Source organism: Amblyomma americanum, chromosome 6, assembly GCF_052857255.1.
Source record: "Amblyomma americanum isolate KBUSLIRL-KWMA chromosome 6, ASM5285725v1, whole genome shotgun sequence".
In the NCBI taxonomy this organism is placed as follows: domain Eukaryota; kingdom Metazoa; phylum Arthropoda; class Arachnida; order Ixodida; family Ixodidae; genus Amblyomma; species Amblyomma americanum.
Window position 1 is genome coordinate 89,820,726 of NC_135502.1, and position 22,971 is coordinate 89,843,696.

The 22,971-nt window shown below is 47.1% G+C and overlaps 1 long non-coding RNA gene across 2 annotated transcripts in view; it reads left to right on the forward strand.

Annotated features, from left to right (window-relative positions):
• Positions 1-22,971, forward strand: part of LOC144094827 (uncharacterized) — a 155,594-nt gene that overhangs the window by 93,025 nt on the left and 39,598 nt on the right. Inside the window, exon 2 of one of the 2 annotated variants that reach the window (XR_013306591.1) lies at positions 14,762-14,847. This is a non-coding gene — a long non-coding RNA (uncharacterized LOC144094827). Of the gene's footprint in view, positions 1-14,761; positions 14,852-22,971 lie in introns of both variants that reach the window. The other variant, XR_013306592.1, reaches the window with a different exon arrangement.

Sequence of the window (22,971 nt, forward strand, 5' to 3'; positions counted from 1 at the left end):
AAACGAGTAATGCGCCAGAGGTCAAAGCTTCCTCCCGCATTTGTTTTCCCAGATACAGCCCGTCTTCCTAACGCAATTTCTCAACTCCCGGAATAAACCAACGCGCCAAGACTCTCCCGAACGCGACCAAACTTCCTCCAAACACATATAGTCCCCCAGACAATCCTTCAAGCCTGGTTTGAAGACAAATGCCCCGGAGATCTCGCGGCACAGAGGCACGGGAGGGGAAAAAAAATGACGCCCCGCTGCAAAAATACGCGCCCTGCAGGAACGAAAGGCAATCGATCGCGACAGCTTTCCGGCTCTGCAGTGGTGTCCTTCTTCGTTCGCCTCCTACCCTCCCCCTCCGCCAGCCTCCCTCGCGCTACTCACGCTGTTCCTCGGCAGCCAGCCGCCTTCTTCACCGCCTCCAGTCTCGGGAAAACTGCCAAAACTTTTCTTCGGCACTCGTCCACGAGGCAGCCAGCCAGCCGGGACGCCATATTTCATATCGACATCGACGCCAGCGAGCAATGAGAAGACGTCTCGAGAAGGGGAAAAGAGGGAAGGGTGGGGGAAGAAGGGGAGTTGGGGCCGCAGCAGGCAGGAAGGCTTGCAGTCAGCTGGCGGCTCAAGCAGAGCGCGCTTGCTCTGAGCCCTGCAGCGTCGGCCTCAATCCCTCAGGCGCCCGCCGCTGTTTCCTCTGGCTGTGATTTGAGGACCCGAACGCGTGGTATGAAAGGGGAGGTTGGGGAAGTACACGCACACACACAAATACGTCTTGCAGGAGGTTATGGGGAAGATGAAGAGGGGGCGTCGAAGAACCAAGACGTGGTCCTAGCTCTGGACCTTGAGAGAAAAACACAGCTACACCACAGTTGCTACTACACAGTGCACAGTAGGGAAGAGGGGGAAGCGAAGGTACGACGGGGAAGAAATGGGGAGAAAGGGGAGGACTAGATGTAGCGAGCGGAAAGGTGGCGGGGGAGCGGACGCAGCGAGACGTCAGCAGCAGGTCACAAGCAGCGGCTCGTGCCTTGTTTCTACCGAGCCAGCGAGTAATGCCTGCCCCTTCCATCTCCTCCTCCAACGCAAGCTGCAGCCCCGCGCCGGTATTTCCTTTTCCCGATCGGTCGTTCTTCTTGTTCGCTCGACGGGTGCAGCGCCGCCGGTGCTTGCCATACCCGGCGGGCCTCCTGCCAGCCAGCTTAGCCATCCCCCCCCCTCCCTCCCCAATCATCAGCCTCCTTCTGGAAACTCGTACAAACTCGGGGTATCGCAATCAAACTTAACTACGAAACACCTGCGCCAATGACGGATCGCTCAAGCTGTGGCAGCGGGTGCTCGGCCGTGCGGCGCTGCGCTGTGCAGCCCCCGTCTTCGAAGCCTTCCGCCTCCCTTCTGTTCCCGTTCTGTTCCCCAGGCGAGCCACTCCTCCCCGGGTTCCTTTGCTTCCCCAGTCCCTCCTCCCACCCACCCACGTGTTTCCAGAGTCTTGCTGTCTTGGCCCGGGCGCGTTTCCGCTCCCGAGGCGTTCAATATTTCCTCGGCGCACATTAAAGACGCGGAAGAGTGGGGAGGGGAGAAGTCGAGGGGGGGGGGGGGGTAGCGTTCGAGCACTGCCCAGATATGTAAGGGTCGCGAGCACGGACCGACAGCAGCCGTGCTGAGAGCACGAAAGGAAAACTCGCGGGGCCGGCAAATGCGTTTTCTCCGCACAGCGCGGGCCAGGTCGAGGTCTTGCGCGAAGACGGGAACGCAGTATGAGCGAACAGACGCACATGGACAATGTTTGTTTCTGTGCATTCATTATTCCTCGAAGAGGAGAGAGATTTCTTCTTGCCTGTAACAGCAGGAGTGGTGGCGCCACCATAGTGTCGCTTGCCTCAAGCTTTGCAAGGTGGTGGAGGGGCGCGCGCCATGGCCGTGGATTGGAGGAGGAGGTCTCGCTCCATCTGGCGGTGATATCGCTAATTATTAGCGCTTTGGAAACTTGGTCCTCGATCGCAAGAAGTGTGATCTATGAAATCGATGAAAGCGATGCGGGATGTAGAGCTACGACCGCGGGTTGGGGCTTAACCATCTTTGTTGACTTAAAACTGCCTAGGTAGGAACGATGCGTCCCACTTGACCTAGTATTTGGTTAATGGTGCTGACCGTTGCAGAGAAGATACCTTACAGAATTAAAGCTGGTTGAAATTATTTTGACGAGGAGGAGGAGGAAGAAGAAGAGGAAAGACAGGGAGGCTAACCGGAAGAATAATATGTTTGCTACCCTACACGGGGAGAAAGGGGTGTGGGGATAAAAAATGAAAGAGAAAGGAAAAAAGTAATGGTTGGGAATCGAAGGAGTCTAACTTCGCTCAAGTACTTTGACTGGGGCTTGTTGGTTCATAGCTGTAGATAATGTCAGAACGGCGCGAAAGGAACAAGGACGAGAGAGGCACAAGAGAGGCGCCTGTCCTGTTGGGTTCTTGTGCCTCTCTCGTCCTTGTTCCTTTCGCGCCGTCCTGACATTATCTACAAATAACTTCGCTATAAGAATTTTTCTTTAAGTTTTCGATGGGTAACTATTTCGAAACTAACTTGCCGAAAACCTCTCACTCGAAGAATTTTAAAGAGCGATTGTTAGACATCCGCAAAAAAAGAAGATAGGTGAGTTTAAGACATTTTCGTCTGGCTTTGCCCAAACTATTCACCAAAAAAAGGGACCTGATATTCGCCACTATTTAGCTGATAATAACGTCTTGCGAATTGTGAAGTAGCTTTTGCGTGTCTCGAAGGCTAACTTTATACGGGTACTACGTGACAAACTGGTAACGTGCCAATAAGAAGCAGGGTTTTAACTTCTGCGAGTAGCTGGCACGTGGTTCCCTTTATTTCATCCTTTGTCTTCAGCGGTCTAACACGAACCGCCTTTCTGTTCACAAGAGCTAATCCTTTTCTTTCGGTTTATTTATTGCTATAAAGCTAGAAGTCAGGGTAATTATCTAATCGATAATGCTTAACAAATTATGCTTAAAGAAGTGAATACTCCTTAGCAAAGCCGATACGACAAGGTCGGTGCTTTTAGTTTGGCGGCATCGACAGCGGCAACGCACCCCCCTCTCTCCGAAGCGCAAGGCAGCGTGCCCGCCAGGAACAGCACCAGGAGGAGCATCTGGTGGTTCCGGCGGGAAGCTCTCGTACCCCACGCTGGGGCGCGTCGGGCCCCGACGGTTCCGCGACCGCCTGCCGACCCGCCAGGCGATCCCCGCTCTTCGAAAAAGGGCACTTAGGGAGTCGCCCATACCGTGGGTTGTGGCGCCATCTCGTAATGGCTTGGCGAACGCCGACAGCCAAGTGCTTTCTTTAATGTCTTTCGTGACCACTGGGTTGTGCTCGACTGGGAGGCGACAGTCTACTTTTCGAGAACGTCGAGGCCATCATCTTTCACGGGAAGGCGCTTTTATCTCCGCGAGGGCGCGAAATTGTCGCTGAAGCCTCGCGTGTCACTTTCAGAAATCGTGCTTCTACGCGAGCACTTATGGCATGCAGTGTGCCTATAGTCATCTTGTACTATTGTGTTTCTCTATTGGCTCCTCCCCTGAAAGTTTCCGCGTGCAGATTTTCAACGTCTTGCATCAACATCCTGTTTGTTTTAAGATTTACAACTGCGCATTTTTTTCGCGCGGCTCTCTTCTGAACATTATTCTTCAAAATATGAAGAATGCGAAATCTTAAGGGGGAAATGAAGCTTTTAAGAAAAGTTGTCAAGATTTTCGGAATGAGTGGGAGGGGGTAGGAAAGCAGCAGTCATGAAGGGTTTGAAAGACGGAACTGTGTAATTTCTGAGAAATGTGAACGCTCAATAAACACTGAAGAGCTCTAACAGTCCTTATCGATGCGTGTGTTTGAGGGAACCCCGAAGCCGATTGTAAAATCACAAAAATAGATTTTTTCTTACACATGTATGGTGAGCTGTGAGAGCTCACATGCCGAGTGATCATTTATTCTGTAGCAAAGCGAGTCACATGGAGCCATTGACCATTAGTGGTTGTGAACACGACATAGCAAATAAAACAAAATGGTCGGCAGTACCTATATATGTGGCTGACAAATAAAGCAATAGTAAACACAGTGACATCTTTCTGCTTGCTTAAGTGGGACGTACAGCTAATCTTGTTGAGGCATTCATCACAACACCTCAGAGGCCAGAGCAGAAGGGCTCTGACGGCAGCGACTATTTTGGTATCATGAAAGGAACAGTGAGCAACTTCAGTTGGCACACCTACCCGTCTAACCACCGTATTCAAAACATAAGGAGAGATTCTCATGGCTGCGGTATTTACCAGTGTTTGTGCAGTTACTGGGGGCCCTGTAGATAATTGAACAGAGTTTGTTTGCTGCAAAAACATCAACGTGAAAGAATGCGTACTGAAACTCTTCATTCAGAGTTCACGTTGCATCAGAATGGTTTAGAAGGGGAAGGGGGGGGGCAAGATTTGGTAGAATTATACTGTATTATAATATGCTCCGCAAACGTAGTTATTAAAACTGATTCAAGAATTACGCTACGGAGGCGATAGGATTGGTTGAAGTCGTAACTTTGTGCATAATAAGGCATTAATTCGCTCACTCACGGAAGCACTAGCGAGAGCTCTGTCACTAATATATTTGTCCGAAGAACCAGCATTCGTGCATAAGTAGGGCAATTAATTCACGCCACGTTAATTGTGTGTGAACACCTTCTCAAATAATCCTAGATATGGTAAACGGCTTGCATTTCATGCAGATGTTTTCACAATAAGCTGCAAAGGCGTGAATTACACAACGCAGCATAAGTGACAAGCATCACATGATGTTTCCTCCTACATCACGGTTCGTTGGCTCATGCGGCCAGACGTTTTGATTGGACGCTTTGAAACCGCAAAAAAAAAAAAAAACAGTTCGGGTGCTGATTGGAAAGTAGCTTATCTTGGCTTAACATGGCTTAGATTAGCTTGAATTTTATTTGCACACGTTGTCCGCTGATAGCAATGCGCGCAGAAGGCACATTCACATTCAGTGAATTAGAACGAATCGGGGAATTTCAAGCTAACGCTACTGTTAATATTCGGCACCTCGCGGGGTTACTGCCATAATGGTATTTCAGACACCGCCATTATCGACTAGCAACGGTGCCGGCATGCACTGTACGTGTTTCGCCACGTATTTACACTGCATACCAAATATTTAAGTCGGCTAAGCGCAAGGGAAGTCAAAACATGGAAAGGATCAACGAACTTCACGCGTCGCTTCCGGTAGGAACTTAACCCGAGAAACATGCAAATGGGAAACAAATTCCCCCGCTCTCCCTTTCCTTCCCCAGCTAGAAAACATGCCATTGCGGCACTAAACACGTGGCGAAAGCTGTGATGGATTTAAATTACAATCGTTACGCCGAAGGAATTACCGTGCATACATCAAGGTGCGGCGCGCGTGCTCGCCTCAATGGCCGCGTCCGCTCACTTAAGCCGGCCCTGCGTGACCTCGCCGAAGCGTATTAGAAATCGGCCGGAGGAGCGAAATTTATGCCCGGCGATTCTCGCTCATCAGGAATTCCGAATAATTCCGCGATTTAGCGCCGCGACCGCCTGTAGCGCGCGCCTCCGCGTTCGTATAGGTGCGCTCGGTCGCGCGCAAGGTTTGCTTCGGACGCGCGCTGTAGCTATTACGGCGTACACGCGTAAGCGATACCGCGCCATTTGACGAGTAGTAGATTTGACGTTTACTCCCTTTTCCTTTCTTTTCTTTTCTTTACTTCTCATTATCGACGCGTTCTCGCATTATGCACGGTGCGGGCACTCGGGCTTAGTCTTTGCGTGTTTTCGCTCGCTCTGTGTTTATGTTCGAGCTTTCTCGATTCGCTGGACTCGACGCGAAAGACATTCGCGCAAGTCTTGGCCAGCAGTCGCCGCGGGGCGGAAGAAAGTGCGAAAAGCTGAGCAAGAAAGAAGAGAAGGATGGATTCGAGGGCTAATTGAAGGGAAGTAATCGCTCGTGTTTCCTCGAAGGAACGGAGCTCAGTGCTCCGCGGGCCAGTTCGACGAAGAAAGTACAAACTAAACGGAATAATCAAACAAGAAAGAAGGAACCGTGTGTGCATATATCTCTCTCTCGCTCTCGCATGTGCACGAGCGGTGGTACCGCATCGGACTTCCAGGTCTCAGGAGAGACCCCGACGTCCTTTGCATGCGCAGCCGTCTACGGCTGCCAGAGAGTGAGTGTGTGTGAGAGAGAGAGAGAGGGGGGGCAGGCGTGCATGCCCACTCGCGCGCACATGTGAAACTTGGCAAAAGTAATCTGCAAGCCGCGAGGTGAAATGGAGCGTCTCTCTACTCCGGCGCAGCGTGTGTATAAGAGAGCCCGACCGTAGTCGGGTTCCTGCGCCAGAGCTCTCCCTGCGGAGTAGTCTCTCTCTCTCTCTCTGACTTCTTTATTTTTCTTCCCACATATCGCCCGGCTTTCTTCTAGTTCTTCTTCCATGCGGAGTTTGTACGCAAACACGAGACCTTTCCTCCGCTCCCCATCCAACTCCACTTTCTCGCTTACTCGACAGAGTCTCGCTTCGTTCGGTATTCCTCTCTCTTTCCACGTGCACCCTTTCGCACTGCGTGGCTCGCAGTCGGGGTAATTGCGTATGTGTAATCAGGCTTCAGGTTCTCCGGCCGCAGGCGCATTAGGGCTCCTCCGAGCCGACGTCGCGTGTGTATATACGCAACGCGAAGACGGCCGGCCTCCTTCGTCGCCGCGCGCACGGACGAGCGCGCACCGCGGCTCCGTGGGGTGGTTTCTTCCTCGCGGGCGTGGCGGTGTGGATCCGCTGCCGCCGTCACCGTCGTCGTCCCAGCCGCGGCGGTGGTGTCTCACTCCTCGCCTTCCCCTTCTCCTTGCCAGCCAAATTCCCCTCTCATTTGCGTGTTCGCGTAATAAACACGCGTGTCCCGCTGAGAAATGGGCTAAATGGCCCGGCGCGCTGCTCTGCCTCGCGCCGTGGTGACGGTGGCGGCGGGCCGATGAAAACGGCGGTGGGACTCCATCTCCGGCGTGCATCCCCCCATCCATGCGCTCCTCCCACTGGCGACGCTGGAGAGCACAGCTGCTGGAGCAACTCGTTTAGCAACACTCCCGTTTTCTCATACTTTCTGTCTCTCTTATTTCTTTCTCTCTTTCTTTGAGAATCCCGGCACCACGTTATCGAGTCGTTTGAAGTTATCAGCTTCCGCGAAGGTGAAGTTCCAGGTATGCCGAGAAGCTGGGTGGGAAACACGAAACCACCAGTAGATTGCCGGCTGAAGAGCAGCTGTTGGTGGGTTAACGCACTTGCTGTTTCGCGTATATATGCCAGCGGGATCACTCGTGACTGGACTCGCTCTGATTGATTTGTAGTCAACGTGAGGTTGAGTTATGTTGTGAGTGGATTCCGTCTGATAGTTTGAGCCAGCGCCAGTGAGGATATACAGATGCACGAGCCGCGCTCAGAGTGAGCTCGAATAAATATGAGTCTGCTTCGTGAGTCTCGGGCCCATTTTATAATTGCCTGCAGGAGTCCGAGTTAAAGTCCAGCGAGTCCAAGTTATGGTGAAGTAAGAACCAGTCCGCCTTAATTCCTTGCAAGTCCGCCAGCTTGCATGTGAATTACCAGCACTATTCGCCTCCTGGATGCTCTAAATGGGCTTGAAAACGATTTAAATGGAGGAAAGAAAATTTTTCAAATTCCGTTTCAGCCACTTTCATCGTGTTAATAACCACATGTCTAATTTCCGTCAGGTTGTCACTTCATAGTTACGGCTAACCTGTGAGTTCTGTTTGTTCTCATCTCTCGACTTAAGAGCCAGGCATTCAAAGTTCATAATCATCATCATCACAATCGCCCTGAGGCGTCCCTGAGCATGATGCAATATAGGCTCTACTAATGTGGGTCGGGAGTACTGCAAAAGCGCCCATGGTTAGCGCACTGTGTTCTCATATCTACGAAAGGAAGCTGGGCCAGTGGAGCGTCCACACGGTGATTCGTGCTGTCGCAACCACTCGCGTTTAATGGCTGGTATTAGCTATGCAAGTATGAGGCGGCATCGTGCAGGTTGCAGGTAAACGCGCTCTGGGTCCGGCGGGGTTTCACATACAGCGCGGCACTGGTCAAATAGTCTACAAAATAAAGACCACAGCCAGAAAAAGCTTTGCAGGAAACCCAACCGTCGCCGTGTTGTTTGATTTACGATACATTCACAGTATACAGGGTGTTTGTTCCAGCTAAGAATTAGCACTATTTTAAAGAAAAAAAAACTTTTTGAGGTAGAAGAGCGCTTTTTCCGGCATAGCATTTGCAACAGTGTGGTACATCGGAATACAGCTAACACACGCTAACAGGATGGATAACTAACACTGAATAATTATTTTTGTAACTATTACTGTTAGGTTCCTTACTTAATGAGAGGCGTGTAGCCCATCGCAAGTAATATCCATATCAGTTTTTAGAATTTCGCAAACGCGGTTACTCTCAGCGCTGTGGCCCAGCCAACTTTAGCTACATCGCGCGAAAATTCGTGCGCTTTCGGGAAGCTTGCAGGCAAAGCAACCTCTCCAGTGTACGTGACTCATCGAAATAGTCAATATGAAAAGTGATATGGATATTACTTACGGTGGGCTACACGCCTCTCATTAAGTAAAGAACCTAACACTAATAGTTACAAAAATAATTATTCAATGTTAGTTATCCATCCTGTTAGCATGTCTTAGCCGTATTCGGATGTACCATACTGCTGAAAATGTTATGCCGGAAAAAGCGCTCTTCTACCTCAAAAAGTTTTTTTCTAAAAATTGTGTCAATTCTTAGGTGAAACACCCTGTATATGCGGGTAACGTCGGGATATCTTCTACGTGTATAACCTTTCACGCGATCATTCAGTGCGGCAAAATCGTAATCACCGTGAAGAGGCTTCGTTCTCATACAAGAATGTACTGCAGCAGAGCATTTCTTACATGGGCATGGGCAGCGAGGAGGTATATGCCCTTGTATGAAGTAGTTTCAGGTTATTGGGTTACCTTCCAAGAGTTTCACGCACGCATATATCAGCAAGTAGTGTCTCTTTATTGGGAAACGAAACAGCGTAACAATATCTACCGTTATAGAGTGACGGCAGGCAGATGGGTTTCTTGAGAACACAGTGATCAAGGAAGAGGGAAGCCTCAGTGTGCTAGCACCCTGAAGTTGTTAAGTTTATGTTATGAATAAGCACCGTTAGTAACTCCTGAAGGTGTGGTTTTCGGCACTACTTCTATGATGAATCTAAGACAGAAAAGTTTTTAGAGAGCGCCCAGCAAATTCCTCGTAGGAAATGAAGCAATGAAAGAATGGTTAAGCTGCCACGCGAACAATGTACGGAGCGTGAATTCGTGAAGCCACTAATCACGTAACGAATTCTGCACTTTGAAGCGATGTACAAAGCGTCTTTTTTAATCCAGTTTCAAGGCTGACAAAAGAAAATAAAGGAAAGCGCTGATCAAAAAGAGACGTAATTGTAAGCGACGAAACTCGTCGACTGCAATGAAGTAATTATAAGTTCGAGAGTTAAGTTTATAGAACGCGTTAGCAACGCACTGGAGACGGGTAGTACTTAGGAAAGGGGACATGACACGCTCTGCACCTATCTCTATTGCAGTGTTAACTCGTGGTCATGTGTCACCCTCTTGAGGGCAGTAGCACAGAAGTCAGGGATGAGCGCTCGTCCTGTAGTTTCACCCCGTGTATGACCACGTACTCATGACTCAAACTGCTTAAAGTTTGCGGCTCGCTTAAAGCAATTTTCCTCCTCTAACTTCTAAATAGGCAGTGAACTCCAGGGAACATGAACGTCCACTTAGTCATGCTTCCGAATCGTTTGAAAATCTACCCGCCCACTGCCGCTTGTGCGAAGATGAGAACGACCAGAACTGTGAGCCACGACTTGAACGTATCAATATTCTAAGCAGAAGTAAGGATAGATTAGCACGTGAATTGGCCGAAGCATTTTTATATAAAACAAAGGGGCGACACGTGCGTCAGCACCACGTCAGTTTCCCTGCAAGACAGCGAATACAGATTATTAAATAGACGATAGCATGCACTCTGCGCTCCCCAATCTACCAGAAATATTTCACCCGCATACGCTCTGGTCCTTCGTTGTGTATAAAGGCAGGGTGTGGAAGCCTCACTGAAGTTAGTTGGAGTCAGCGCCCGTCCTGTGCACTTCTTCCTGTGTCCTTGTGTTTTGTAGCGCTATAATGAACTTCGAGAAAATATGCTTCACCAACTTGCCCCGCCGCGGTGGCTCAGTGGTTAGGGCGCTCGACTACTGATCCGGAGTTCCCGGGTTCGAACCCGACCGCGGCGGCTGCGTTTTTATGGAGGAAAAACGCTAAGGCGCCGGTGTGCTGTGCGATGTCAGCGCACGTTACAGATCCCCAGGTGGTCGAAATTATTCCGGAGCCCTCCACTACGGGACCTCATTCTTCCTTTCTTCTTTCACTCCCTCCTTTATCCCTTCCCTTACGGAGCGGTTCAGGTGTCCAACGATATATGAGACAGATACTGCGCCATTTGCTTTCCCCCAAAAAACCAATTATTATTATTATTATTATTATTATTAACTAGCCCCACAACGTGTTTTGTTAAACTACACTAAGAGAGCATATTTTTTGAGGCACATTAAGTTCTGAGCTTGAAGGGGGAGACATGCCAACCCGTCCCCTAAAACTCTGCGGCCGTTCATTTAATCATCTTCCACGATAAAATAGAACCTCAAGAAAATGTCTTGTTCTTCCCACTGCTCGGTATGAATACGGATCTCCAAGTTTTGTCCTAACATAACCCGTGTCCGCTGTGCGAAACCCCTTAGATTATTTGAGAGCGGCAACTTCGCATCTCTTTTCATGGCGTCTGTATCAAAAACAATGTCGGAACATCTTCATGAAGAAAAAAAATCCATTCGTTTATCGCCATTCTCATTCAATGTTTTTTTGTGCCCGGGATGCATTTTTTAAGATCAGCGCATGCGAAAACTGCGACCACTAAGTGCTGTTCGTGGAAAGTAGCAGGAGCATGGAAAATAACGTAAAATTTGTTTACTGAACAGACGGACGCTGATATGACCGCCCCACTCAGTGATGTTGCATTCGAAACCCCCCCCCCCCCCTCTTTTTTTTCGGGGGGGGGGGGGGGAGAAAACTTTGGCGAAAACACAATTTCGTGGAGTTTCAGGAAATTTTAAGAACCGAAGTTATCTCCCTTTTTGCGAATTACGGCAGTTTTCGTGCTGCGGCACGAAAAAGGGCCTGAAATAGGCGTTTTTAGGTGTAATTAAGGGAATTTTCGGTAACGGCATGGTACATGACGGGGCCCACGTGTCTTTCCACTTTGCCAGCACTTAGGGAATTTGCGAGATGCACAAGTTTCCCGCGGTAAACACGCTTGCTTAACACATCATGCAGCGTGCGTATATCTGAGTGCACTTGGCAGTTTACCTGTTGGCCGATATACAGGGTGACGCACGATGCTTTCTGCGTGTCAAGCTTGCCGAAGTGGCGCGTATACTTCTCGTGTTCTGCATGACGTGCATGCACCGTGTACGACGACTGTCGCGCTAATGGACGCGCCGTCTGCGAAACTTGATAAGCACGGCAGCCGAACCTGTCAAGCCTACTTTGTGTAAGGTGGGACCATATCATGCGGCGTTGGGCCTCGTGGTTTGCGTCAGGCAGCGGATTTTGCCGAAATGACTCGAAGCGCACTACTGACCATAGAGTTACTGTAAATGCGCTGGTGAGAACTGTTTTTTTTTAACTCTGTCGTGCACTTTAGATTGTTAAAGCTGGTTGGATAAGCTGAACTGTGCGTAAAAGGTGAGTGCACTGTTCAAGATAGCCTTTTGTCCAAGGCTGATCAGGCGTCATGAAAGAACAGCACACGACAAAACAGAATGCGCGAAAACAGCGCACAAAAAACAGCACAGCGACAAAACAGCACAGAGAAAATACAGAGCAGCAACAAAATAGCACAGAGAAAAAAGAGCATGTCAACAAAACAGCACGCGTCAGAACGGAATGCCGGACAAAACGGCACAGCGACAGAACAGCACAGCGACAAAACATCACGACGACACAAGAGCGCAGGGAAAAAAATGGCACACTCTTCTGTCGTCGTGCTGTTTTGTTGCTGTGCCGTTTTGTCCGGCGTGCTGTTTTTTCCCTCTGCTATTTTGTCGCTGCGCCGTTTTTTCCCTGTGCTGTTTTGTCGCTGTGCTGTTTTGTGTGCGCTGTTTTGTCGCATGCTGTTGTCGTGTGCTGTTCTCTCAGGTCTCCGATAAATATTTGGCAGTCCCACATCCAAGCTGTTGCTCGACTGAAGCCAGATTCGCCCCATTCTAGAGCGCGTTCTGTTTTTTTTTTCGACTACTTTATCGCCAATGAAAGAGTGAAAGTTCCTTTCTTTTTGTTTTACAGGCATTTGCGCACACGCCTTTGCGAAGTTCTTGCAAGCGCAAGAGCTAATCGATAAAACGCGACGCGCACACCGATGATGCCTGAAGCATTGCCCGAACGAGTAACTTCAGGCTTATGCAAATAACTGCACTGCATACTAAAGTTGTGTGTTCTCGAGCCACAAGAGCGTGTAACCTGCACGCAACGTTCTTAGACCCCGCGAAAACTGGGGCGCACCGGCGGCCATTAATGAACGTTGGAGACGAGTCTCGTGCGCGACGTAGGCAGACGGGAAGACATCGAAACTCCATCGATCAGCGTCCGTGCGCCGGTCCGTATCTGCATGCGTGCCTAGCTGTGCGGCGCCGGCGTTCCACGTCGGGCTCGCGCGCTCACATGGAAATCCTTTCTGTCACGCTCGGCGATAGCATCTGATTAACGGCCGGCCCGCTTGGGCGAGTGTTCCCGGAAGCATGGAAGCGATAACGAAGGACCACTGCGGCAATACATCCTCGACGGAAGGGCTTAATGAATCATGCGTCGCCTGCAGTGTTCGCCGGAAAGTGTGAGGCACCAGCAGACACCTCTGTGTGCGGGCGCACAGAGTGGCAGCTTGCTTGAACTTAATGTGCTGCTTTACCTTGCTTTCTCTACTTAGGCCTGTATGCTGAGCTGTCTTTTCAAACAAAACAACAGGGATCAAATTAGAGTTGTGACTAGTCGATGGCTTGCAAAATAGAGTCAGTAAATTTTCAATTTGTTCTTCAAGTGACTTGCTTGCTAGGAAGACTGCCAAAAGTTGTACATGTAAATTTCGGATCATTGAACTACAGCTATATACGAGAATGGAGTACATATACCTCAGCTGACACTATGAACAAAATCTGCCTTTACCGTTGCTGCAGAAATCAACGTATAAAGCGGCAGAGGAAATATGCAGCGCAAAAAAAACAAACGCATGGACGACAGAAGAAAGACAAACACAAGCGCTTGTGTTTGTCTTTCTGCTGCTGTCAGTGCGTTTTTTTTTTTTGCGCTGGATATTTCTTCGTCTGTGATGAACCAACCGGCCCAAATTACCACCCTTCATCAGTTCGTATAAAGCGAGGACACGGGCTGCTGAGATGGAGACTTCCCGCGTCGTTTTGGGGAAAGGCGATGGTCCTTGCCTGTCATTTTTTGGCCGTTACAAGGTTGGCGTAATTTGTTAACCCCCTTTTTAGCCCGAAAACGCAGTTAGAGGGCTGTCAGTGAAACGAACGTGCGGAGAAAAAGAAAAAAGTCGCATATTTATGGACGGTATTTATGGGCTGGATTATTGATGCTTAGATCTTCTAAACAGCTACCACAGTCACTGCGTTATGTTTAGAAGAGGAATAACTAAGATAACTGGCGGAGAGGGGAAAAGACTTAGATATTTCGTATTAGTTGTCGCCCTCACTTCGCGAACAAAATACCTCGCTTACTTTGGCTAAGACTTGAGGTTTGGTACACGGACATTTGAAAACGCAGGAAAAATACATGTCAAGCTAATTTTGCAGAGTTTTTCTTTTTGATAGCTAGCTGAGCATAAAGATGACACCTTTTTCCTAGAAGAGCACAGGAATGTGGTCGCTATAAGATATTGAGGGAGAGAACTGGTTTAATGGGGTTTTTTATGTTGTCAAAAAGTATAATTAAGGGATGTGCCAAGCGTCTTGCGGTGGTTGCGCCGGTTTCGTCCGCAGATTTTTTTTTTTTAGATTTGGCGCTCCAAATCTTCGTCGGAATGATGCATTCGCACTATTAAACGTTCTATGTGCATACGATGGTCCCCGCTTGCATATAGAAAATACAGTATATATTCGTTATCAGAAATCAACGCAGTTGTGGAGGTATCCCTATAAGTAATAAATGACGGATTGGGGAATATACAGAGAGCTTGGTTGAAGCGACAGCAGGAAATCAGACGAAACGCTGATAGAAACCATCAATAAATATAATCTGTAATGGCATCGCGCAAATGCATGAAAAAATAGCTCTTGAAAAAAAAAAAAAAGGGGCGGTGCTGTGCAAGGCGTGAACCTTTCTGTTTGACAAAACCAAGAATAAAACAGACTATAATCTAATAATAAACAGACTTAAAGAACGGGCGACTTTCTGTACTTTGTCTCGCTGTATTTGTTTTCTATCTACATGCCTCCTACCATCAGCTTTCCTGCACGGCTGCCACCCAAAAACAGCCGAGAAGCGCGAGCAGTTATCGCGCTCTTTGCTAGATGGCGCCACGAGTACTGCAGAGCACCGCATTTTCGTTTCGCAGGGACCACACCAGGCAAGGAAGGCGGTGGCCGGCTGCTGCCAGAGGAGTTTTGGAAAGAAAAAAAAGCAAGTCACTTCTGTTTCGCCGTAGGTAACGTGCTGGTCACCTGCATGCATATAATTGTTCATAAGTTCGGAACAACCTGACACTTTTGTTGTTTCTTTTAGTGCTGGAGCTGGTACTGACGGTGTATCTTGCCTGGGTTAATTTCCAAGACGATCCATAAAAGTGATAGAAAAATAGCGACGAGGTCTTGTAAGTGCACGGGAATGAGACAGCGAGAAGGCAACAATTTAATGGCTGCCTCCGCTTCTTTGGTGCCTGCATTATAGGGGCACAGTTTTTTATTGAACCGACTGATAACGCCTGAAGTGCTACAATGAAAAGAAGGCAGGAGATGCCGGCTTCCCAGTTGCCGCTAGAGTCTGGGAAGAAAGGCGCATATTTGGCTACAGTCACCTAGCTTGATGCTTATTTAATGTCGTCTTCTATAAATTTACATATTATATAGTCGCTGAGTGCCGGCAGGAATGATCGGTTATGCGCTTTAGGACGGTGTCTTTTTGGAATAGGAATCTGAATGCCTCTGTGAAAATGCGCATTTAGTTGGTAATATATATACTGACAAGCAAGCCTGTGGTACAACTAACCGATTTCACTTTCTGAAGGTTGTGTACAGTGGACATTATTAGGCAACACACACGCTAGCCCATCTCGCGTTTTTGTTTATTATGTTTACAGAGTTTAGGTTTTAATGGTTCGACATGAAAAAGTCAGTCGGCAGAACTTCTCTTCGTTGAGGGAACGATTTCAGTTTCAATATTTTGGACGAAGATGCGAGTAAAGTGTGAAAAATTATTTAAGAAAAATTAAACGCGGCCAGGAGCATGACTCCGATTGGGTAGACTTTATCACGAAATAAAAGGGAACAGTTTATATCATTATTCACCCAGTAAATGGTTTTGCACGAGGCCATAAGCTAGTCCATCATTCCTTCCTCTCCGAGGAGGGCTGTAGGCAACATAAGAAACTACAGAAGCATCTGAATATCAAGCAACTTCTTTGCCATTTTGCGCTCTTAATTCCAGAATTTTTTTTCCCCTGAAAGTCAGCAAAATGATCCTGCGAAAAGTCCGGAATGCTGTAATTATTAAGTTCTCGTTCGAGTGCGCCTACGAAGCCGCTGGCTGTACTCTCACTTCCACGCGAGAGCAAGCAACCCATGGTGTTTCTCACCGACACCCTCGCAGACACTTTTGAATGCCCTGTGGCCGGAATCGTCAGTTTTGTCACTTGCGTTTCGTTGTGTTAGGTCTTGTGAAAACGATATCTGTTCGTAAAGTGACCGGGAGGCCCATCATTGAAAGTACCTGTCTGCGTATGTAGATGAACAAGTATATAGTCGTCAAGTTATGACTGTGTAGTTGTATGGCTTAACTTTCGATAGATCCAATGACACTTATGCTGAGTAGTGAGTACCGCCGCCCAAAAATACTAATGGCGTAACTTTTCGTCGAGTTCATTTACACAACAAGGCATGCGAAAACGGTCGCATTTTTTTCGTTCTTTTTTCAGTGGTACGCTTTCCTTCACCAATAAACCGAGACCGGTAATAACTGGCAAAGCGAAAAAGTTAAACAATGCTCTCATACCGTAGCTCTGCTTTGCTCGCATTCGTGAGAAGATTCAACTTCAGGGAGCGCTGCGATGTCTTGCTACATTGAGTAAGATGACACGCTCATCGAGGTCCACTCGTAGCTCGCCGCTGAAGAATGTAGTGCTCTTCCCCGTTTGTTGCGAAATTCGCGGTGTTTTGCGGAGAGTGATAGCCTTTTGATGCTAAGCACTTAATTTTCACTTGCTATAAAATCACCATAGGCAATGAGACCGAAGTTGGGCCATCTTCGGCGTATACCAGATCTGCACAAGCTCACGGTTTGTCTAACGAACGTTTTTGTGAAGGCTGCAGGAGAAAAAATGAGGCGCTTCTTTGCCACGGGTATCTCCCAGGATAGGAAGCACGTTAGAATCGTGTTAATTCATTGCCACACGTAAGTACTTTGGTGATTTTGTCATCAGTCAGCGTGCAAGCAAAGACGTCGCGCTCGATGGAAGTATCTCCGTTCGTCTCGTTTTTTTAGATACCGCGTGGGGTGCGGCAAACATTTTGTTAGGAACCAGCAGGAGAAAAAACTTTCGAGTCGGCACCTTCTTATGTTTTCGAAAGAGAATATGAAGCTACCTGTGGCCAGATGGGGCGGCGACAGCATAATAAGTGGAGGTGTGAATGTGTGCATCGCGTTCACACAAGATCAAGTATGTTTTCGAGGAGATTCGCTCTTGCTCTTTGGAGCGGAGGTGTATTTCCACTGAAAAGCATAGTAACTTGACGCATTTAGCGAAGGAAGGAGGTTTTCATACGTGGCGCCGGAGGTCTTGAGATTAGCGAATGCAGGAGGTTGATGCCTTGGTTAAAATCTTGGTAACTTCGCATGTTTTGAAGAGGGAATTTCCTTCCGTAGCCAACCGCAAGTATTCCGTATTTTTATTGGCGGAAATGTACCCAAGGACTAAAGCAGCATACCCTGCGCCGTAAAGGGAGTGCGTTATAGGACAGCTTACTCCCTTTTTAACTCCTTTCGTGTTTAGAGTACAGAAATCGATGACCTGCGTAGCGAATTTGTCCCTGTATGTTTCATAGTGTATGAAGTCTTTTACGTTTTAGCCCGCTGGAATACAGAAGTTTTAACAAGCAAGTGACTCTAAGGTCGCCGACGCTTTACTCTATTTGATGAATCACCGGTTTTTCTAATTTGCATTAAGAAATTTCTTTTCAGAATGGCAGCTTCTGTGTTCCGGTCACAATCGCAGTGTTGCCAAAATTCATACAAATCGATCATACCTTGCTGATGACATAGTGCAATAGAATTCGTTAAATTAGATCATGTTCTGTCATGGAGTTATTACACCAAAATTTGCTAAGTGCGCAGTGAAAAGCAAACCTTCAATTTTATGTGTGGCTACCTGTCACATAACACCTATAGACTAGGCACGTTAACTAAGCCTTGGCCTTGTTGGCACTGAATTGTTCACCCATTTACTTGGTGCTAATGCAAAAGCACTAAACGAAGGCAGGCAGGTGAAGCATGACAGTATATATGCTTTCTATTGCCCTTAGTCCGTCGGCTTATCTTCATTGTTGTTAATTCCTTTCATGCTTACACCAAAATCATGATTCAACTCAATGGAAGTGAAGTTTATCTAGAGCAACTCGGGCTCCCTACACTGCCCTCTACAGAGCATTTAATTTTTATTTATAAATGTGTATATGCGCATACATTACCCCGCGAGTGCATTACAGTAGGGGGGGGGGGGGGGGGGGTGAAGGGTTGACACAGTATTTTCGTAGCTTTCGGGCCGAGGAAAACAATATGCAGAACAGTGCATGCAATAGCACAGGACAGTTAAAAATTCTAGTAAGGGCATAAGAACGGCATGCGCCCAAAATGTCTCTCAGTCCCTCCTCTATCCCTTCCCTTACGGCGCGGTTGAGGTGTCCGCCGATATGTATAAGACAGGTACTACGCTATTTTCTTTCCCCAACAGCCAATTCAATAGGAACAGCATGCGCACAAAATGTCGGTGCTAATGAACACTTGAAATTAAAAAATAAGCGTGGTAATAGAAGTTTTTAACATACCGGATACGTATTTGCGGAGACATATACCGGTTTACCCGACGCCTGGCGCGCGCGTGTAGCGGCCTGGGTGGGGCCAGGAGAGGCCTCTATGCGTCCACAGGATGCATCCTATAAACCTGCGTACGTCTCCGCTCATACGTATCTGGTATGCTAAAAGCGTCCGATATCACGGCACACATAAAACACGTGTAGCAAGGCGCGCACCCTAAAATGCAAATCATTTCGACCATAAAATGATGTTCTGTGGGGTGCCTTTGGTGGCATCTCCCCACTAGATTTGCCACTGGCCTGGTTTCAAGCCAGGGGTACACGTAGCACTGGTATACGATGGATGGCAAGGGGGAAGTCTTTTCGTACTTTCTCTCCTGAGCTTGAAACCTTCTTGTACACATTATATTTATCTGTCTCCTTGTTTTTATGGACCGAAAAGTTTCACTAGGAAGATATTTGAGGAAAACAGTGCTTTCGTGAATCCCCTGAGCTAAAAAGCTAAAAACTTTAGCAAGATAAGAGAAGTTCCACCTGCGCTCTATTTCTAAAGAGGCAGGCTGTTTTCGGTGAAAAATGAGACAAATAATTTTTTGGCCAATTTGACTTGACAATTACTTTGAGCAGTTATTGGATTTGCATCCATTCTATTTTTATTGATCATGAGAGCACCTAGATTATTTCCTTAAGCTTTCTTCGCCCATAACTCTATTTTATGCAGTTTATACCAACGCTGTTGCTCCTTTATGCATCGCTAGCAGTTTTCACTGTTATGATTGCTCTGCTTCAATAACGCACCTCGCAAAGCCTGCCGGCTAGAGATAAAGCCAAGGATTTGGGACAGGTATCATTTTGCACCAGTTCCCTCTCATTGTGTTATCTCTTGATTGCATTGTTCGTTTCTTATACAATTACTCTGAAGGGCGAAGTATGTTTAGAGATCAAATGCCCAACCAAGCTCCTATATTTTTTTTTTAACTTATGAAGAGTTGAACTATAAGCAGTTGACATAACACGCCTTAAAGCCAACTAAACGCGGCCGCTTTCTTTTTGCAGCGAGAATTGTTTTTGCTGTGTCTGTGTGCACTATTATGGTGCTGCATTCCAGGCTTTTAAGGACTTGATTGTAGAAATTTACAAAAAACAACTTATGTCAGAGATCACCAGAAAGAGAACTGCGTCTGCTACTTGGGCGCTATCTTGCCGTCGCCGCCAGGTGCCACATAGTTGGTTTGTTTCGTTAACAGCCGTAGGAAGGATATTTTGTGGCTTTCCTTTAAGTCCTTCTATTATTAATGAAGAGCTCACAGCTTTTTAACCATCTCATCCGACTCACAAGTTGCCATAACTATCCTCGCGCTCGCAGCTAAGTTCAGAATTTTCTGCTAGAAAAATAGCATCCCTTAGGCTGATATCGCACTTACCAGGGACACAACCAGCAACATCTGTCTGAAACACGGAGAGAAACTGCATGTTTTCGTAATTACGGGGCTTTCCTTGCACATTCTGGAGCTTGCCACAAGGCACAACTGAACGTTCGCGCAGCGTTAGTCTTGCAAAACGTCCCAGTCTTCAAAAGTGACCACGGCCGATTCTTTTGGAAACATAAAAAAAGGCAAAGGGGGGGGGGGGGGGGGGGGGGGCTGGCGATTATGTGATCTGTGATCGGAGTTTTAGCGAAGTATATTTTTCGAAAATATTTTTTCCCCCTACGTGAGCGCTCTTTCAAGTTTCCGCTAAGAAGCGAAAGTCATTTGGAATTGAAAATTTTTAAGTCATATGTGACTCGGTAAAATGAGAAATCTTATTTTGGAACGTTTCACTTGCGTTCTTCTTTTATATGACTTTATTAATGAAGCCACGAAACCATTTTCAGAGCCTTTTTGGTTAAGTAAAAAAGCAAAAAATATGACGTTCTGAAAAATGTTGACTAAACGTCGTTATTGTTTCAGCCACAATATATTTTGCTGCTTTTACCTGTCGCTATAGCTTGTGCTAGAAATAAATTAGAATTCTTAAACAGAATACTTTTCAGGCCAATTACTTCGAAATTTAGTAGAAATTGACTTTTTTCTGTGATTCAAACCTAAATTAAGGATCAACGCTCTCCAGATAAAAATGCGTAAGATTGCTCATAATATACACGAGCGTCGTTGCCTGTGGTCTGGAAGTTTCAATTCGATTAAATTTTGTTTAAGGCCAGAAAAAAAGTTTTGAAATCCGCAGCCATCCTCATTGGTAGGTGCTGCCGAACTGTGTCTTCATTGCAGAACACGCACTATGCTGCTCAATATCAACTGCAACACACATGAAGAGATAGGGTCTCAGTTCTCAAATAAGTGCGAGCCCAATGGTGCTACCAATTATTGGAGGTAGCTGCCGATGCGAACAATAAAGTACACTTAATGTTTGTGCAATTCGGGTGCTCTGACACGGAGGGAGGGCTGTCTGCCGAAATTTGCCCGGAAAATTACCAGACAAATTTCAGCATACAGTGAAAGAGCAAAATAATCATGTTTTTCTGAAAACAATAATTGGATGAAGTTGTTCATCATCATCATCATCGGCTTCACCACAAGCTTGACTACACCCACTGCAGGGCAAAGGCCTCTCTCATGTCTCTACAATTGACCCTGTCCTTTGCCAGCTGCGCCCACCCTATGCCTGCAAACTTCCTAATCTCGTCCGCCCACCTAACCTTCTGCCGCCCCCTGCTATGCTTGCCTCCTCTTGGAATCCACTCCGTTACCCTTAGGGACCAGCGGTTACCTTGCCTTCGCATTAAATGCCCTGCCTAAGCCCATTTCTTCCTCTTGATTTCGACTAAGATGTCATTAACACGCGTTTGTTCCCTCGCCCACTCTGTCCGCTTCTGGTCTCCTAACGTTGCACCTATCATTTGTCTTTCCATGGCTCGCTGCGTTGTCCTTAACTTAAGCTGAACCCTTTTGGTTAGCCTCCACGTTTCTGTCCCGTAGGTGAGTGCCGGTAAGATAAAGCTGTTGTACACTTCTCTCTTGATGGATATTGGCAAACTGCCTCGCATGATCTGCGAGAACCTGCCATATGCGCTCCACCCCATTCTTATCCTTCTAGTTGTCTTCCTCTCGTGATCCGGATCAGCTGTCACTACCTGCCCTAAGTAGACGTATTCCTTTACCACTTCCAGCACCTCGCTGCCAGTTGTGAATTGCTGTTCCTTTGCTAGGCTGTTTATCATTACTTTGGTTTTCTGCATGTTAATTTTTACACCCACCGTTCTGCTCTACCTGTCTATAACTCATTCGCTATGCTTTGATGTTCACCTCCTGAGGGACTCATCAAGAGAGACTCATCAAGAGTCTCTCTAAGGTGAATGGCTCTGTTGGAGCTGATAGCATGCCTGGTGCATCTTAAGCCGCCATGTAGAATCCTTGGCCCATATTCTTTAATATATTGTAATATTTCAGAGTTTATTGAAGTATACGTATACAATACTTACAAGTACAAACAGAGTAAAGAAAAAGGTCCCACTGACACCTCTGCCAATGAAGCGCAAAAAAAAAACAAGATGAGACAGCTTATACATCGGTACAAAAATGTTATCATTATAAATGATAAGCACAATGCAACTACATATAAACAAATACACTAAATACTGAAGATTTCGAACACAGAGCAAGGACGACATAGATATAATGTGGATAAAAACAGTATCATCATAAATGGAGAGTCAAAATAAACAAGCGAAATTTACGCTTTAATGAGGACGCAGAGCACACCGCTTTCATACTATAAGGTTTTCATAATTCATAACTTGATCCGAGTGAACCCAAACACCTGAACTCCACAGTTAGCTCGAACTTTTGGTACTGCGAAATTACTGCGCAATGTATCTCTTCTATTCAAGGTGTCTCAAAGGCATTCTGTTCTTCCAGACGATCGGTGTGTATACATACTATAGCCCGATCAGGTTTTCAAGAAAGGTCACCATCTTAATGTTAGCAACTATCGTCACACACCATTAACATCCGCTGAGTGTAAACTCACAGACAGTGTAATTTCTAACGTCATAGTCGAATTTGCGAAAAAAAAGAAAAGGTTTTCTTCTCATTTATACACGGATTCCGGAAAGGCATTTCGACTATTACTCAACTGGCCACCACTATCCACAAAGTTACTTCTTCACCTTGTGTGGGAGACCTGCCGCCGTGACTCGGTGGTTGCGGCGTTCAGCTGCCGCTTCTCAGGGTAGCGGGATCGAATCCCGGCCGCACCGCGCGCACTTCCATGCAGAAATGCTAAACGCATGTGTGCTGTGCGATATCAGCACACGTTACACTCTAAGCACGAATAACCCTGCATAGAAATATAAAGGGAGTAAGCTGTCCTCTAGCGCACTCCCTTTTAAGGGCAGGATATGCAGGGGTAGATTTACGGTTGCCAACGGTAATAATTTTTTTTTAATTGGTTCTTGGGGAAAGGAAATGATAGAGGCACCGTTTCGCATATCTCGGCGGACACCCGAACCGCGCCGCGAGGG